The sequence below is a fragment of the Camelina sativa genome, chromosome 19, assembly GCF_000633955.1.
Source record: "Camelina sativa cultivar DH55 chromosome 19, Cs, whole genome shotgun sequence".
Classification (NCBI taxonomy): domain Eukaryota; kingdom Viridiplantae; phylum Streptophyta; class Magnoliopsida; order Brassicales; family Brassicaceae; genus Camelina; species Camelina sativa.
The window spans coordinates 20095851-20099441 of NC_025703.1; positions in this window are offsets into that span (position 1 = coordinate 20095851).

Sequence of the window (3591 nt, forward strand, 5' to 3'; positions counted from 1 at the left end):
TTTAGATAAATACCATCAGTGAGATAGTACGCCAAATTGTCCTCCCTTCCGTTGACAACAAAGTTGACTTCCGGAGCTTGACCGGTTATTATGTCATCAAAAACATTAGATCGATCAAGAATATTAAGATCGTTCATAGTACCTGGAGCTCCAAAAAAGGCATGCCATATCCAGAGGCCATACGAAGCTACCGCTTCCAACACGATTGTCGGTTTTCCGGTTGATCGTGAATACATGCCTTTCCAGGCCGTGGGACAATTCTTCCACCGCCAATGCATACAGTCAATGCTCCCAATCATCCCGAGAAATCCACGCTGTTCATTCTGATAGAGTAGCCTTTCTAGGTCCTCCGGTGTAGGACGTCTTAGGTATTCATCTCCAAACACTTGGATGATGCCGGCGGTAAACTCGTGCAAACATTTTCGAGCTGTTGAAGCACCAATTCGTACATACTCGTCAACACTGTCAGACGAACTACCATATGCCAATTGACGAATTGCTGCAGTACATTTTTGTATAAGTGATAGACCAGCCCGTCCGGTTGCATCCTGGGTTTGGCGGAAATATTTGATTTTGGTAGAGAGACGTTGCACAATACGCATGAACAATGGCTTGTGCATGCGAAACCGTCGCCGAAATAAATTTTATGGAAATGTTGGAGTGTCACTGAAATAATCATTGCAAAGATTATTGTGGCCTTCTTCCCGGTTTCTCTCGATAAAAATCCTTTCGTTTGGCTCCTTTGGTTCCAGAATAATATGCGAAACATCATAAATTTTTTTATAAATAAGCATCAAAATTATCACCATCATCTCCTTGGTAGTGATAATGGTTTGAAGATGATCCCATTTCAAATAAAAAAAAAAAAGAGAAAGGAAGAGAGATCTTGTATTGAGGAGAAAGAGATATCTTGTATTAAAGAGAAAGGAAGAAATAACTTGTGAATGTTTTGTTGCTTTAATATTGTTTGGTGTGAATGTTTTGTTGCTTTGATATGTTTGCATATATATAATGGAAGACTAGTGAGCTTCATTGTGTAACCCGTGATATTAAAAATTGGTGTTGCATTATGGTGTAACCCGTGATATTAAATACTGCCAAGAAACATAGTACATAATGCAAAAAGAAAGTCATTACAAAACAGAGTGTAACAACCCGTGAGCCTCAACCCGTGAGGAGAGAGTGTAACAACAAGTACATAATGCAAAAAGAAAGTCATTACAAAACAGAAAATTAGATTATCCAAACAAACACAAAGTCCATTACAAAAGCAGAGTCATTAAAAAGACATAGCATGAACATCCGAGTAATTACATTACATGAACACCCTAACTAAATGTCTCCAATCTGATTTAAGTAGACATGAACAAGATACCTAGAAGACCTATGAAAATAGCCATTACAACAACAACCAGCAAATCAGTAACATTTCTAAACCTATTTTCCTTAAGTAGCTCAGAAACTACATAATCTAACATAACCATCTTTTGTTCAGTTGCGTAACTCTGATCTCTAACCTGATTGATGTCTGATTCAAAGTCATTGAAGAAGGTTAAGTAATCTACCTTCTCAGCCATCACTTCATATCGTCTATCACTGTCTCTCAGCTCCTCCATTACAGCCACATCCCACCACTTGTGAATATGCATTTCTCCATCATCGACATTTGGACATGTGAAGAACCTGCAATAAGTAACAGAGTTATCATATATAGCGAAACTTTTACTTCAATAACATTAAAAACAGAACAGCTAAAATCACATACCTTCTGTTGTAGCAGTTGGATAGAATAGGCTGCGCACCACAATAGCATACCTTGGGGAATCCATGCTCAACCTCAGGTTGAGGTGGGTATTGCCTCGACTCAGCATTGATGAATATACTCTCTGCTTCATCCATAAGAATCAAAGCTTCTATTTCTCTCTCCGCAGTGTCCTCTGAGTACCTATCATACTGATCGGATGACTCAGGCTGAGAGTAGCTATAGTCTTGGCCCATTTCTGAGTTAACCTGAAGATAAACAAGAAGAAGCAGATTAGACTTAATAGAACAAATGTTAAAAAGAAATCACAATCTGATTATGTGAGTTAATACAAAAGTCGAGTTACTAGAACATGAAATAGACTTTTATAGATTCAGTTTAAAACATGGAATACAAAAGCCGAGTTACTAGAACATGAAATACAAATCAAACAGGAAATACAATGCATAGAAATTAAGCAAGAAATACAAACAACAAACACATAGTTAATATCAGAAATACTGGGACACTATCTTGTTCATGATAACTTCTTCACTCGCATTCAAGGGTTCCTTTTTGGCTAAGAGAGTGTCTAGGATGGCCAGCTTTTGTAGTTTCTCCTTTTCAGCCAATTCATCTTTCTTGACATCCCACATGCTCTTATACTCAGCAAGAGTCTTCATGTTTGTGGACTGAGCATTGTTCCTCTTTTCCTTCGCAGCCTTGATCCCTTCTGGCCTTTTCTCATAGTCCTCAACATTGCAGCTCGATGATTGTGAACCTTCAACAGTTGGTTTCCTCTTTGTCGCAGGCTGAGATGGAGGCGTGTTAATAGTGTTAAGGCTGAGCCATTTCTGCTCAAACCTTAACAAACACCAACAATGTTCAAGGTTAAACCTCTTCTTATGGTCAGCGAAGTAGATATCATGTGCATTCTTTAAGATATCATTTTCAGCATGACCAGAGCTGTTCAGTCTCTCTGCAGCTGCGATTGCCGCACAGAACTTGTTAGTTTGGTCATTTATCTTGTGCCAACGCTGCTTGCAATGTGTCACCAGCATCTGTTCACCACCATTTCTAGCATGAGGAGTGTTAGCATAGTACCGGCTAATCCTTTGCCAGAAGCTTCCTCCCTTTTGTTGATTTGAAACAATGGCATCCTTTGAGAAAGAGTTGGCGCCTCAGAAGGTTGGGAGCTGTGAGAAGGCATTTGTGAGCTGTTCTGTCCAGAAGGTGGATTACTTTCCCAACGAAAGTTTTCATTTATACCACCTTCTTCTTGACTGTTAAGCAGGTTTAAGTAAGAAGAAGACTGATAAAAGGGATTCGTAGAATCCATATGAAGAATCTTAGAGAATGAGTAGAGAAGAGAAGGGATTAGATAAGAGACGCGAGTAGAACTGAGAAGGGATTACAAAATGAAAGAGATTTATGATGGAAATAGAAAGAAGATGGTTGGGGTTTAATAGGTTAAAAGATAACTTGCAATAAGTAACAAAACATAATGACCTAACAACCAAAGTCTAATCACAATTTATGACAAGTACACTTCACAAAAGCATTCAATTTATGTGACTAAACAAGAAACTATGAACAAACCAGACCAAAATGTCACCAACCAGGACCAGCTAGTTTGTATACATTACACAGCTAGTTCGTATACATTACACATCAAGCATATCAATTAATCGGGCTATTTAACAAGATATTACTAGTCTCTTTCCCTAGTTCGTATGACCTAGTTCGTATGAGTTACTACCAAATCTGAATCTGAGCTTTTATGAGTTACAACTACTTTTGTTGAGTTACTACCGGAGAATAAACTATAGCTAAATCGATAATCCTACACA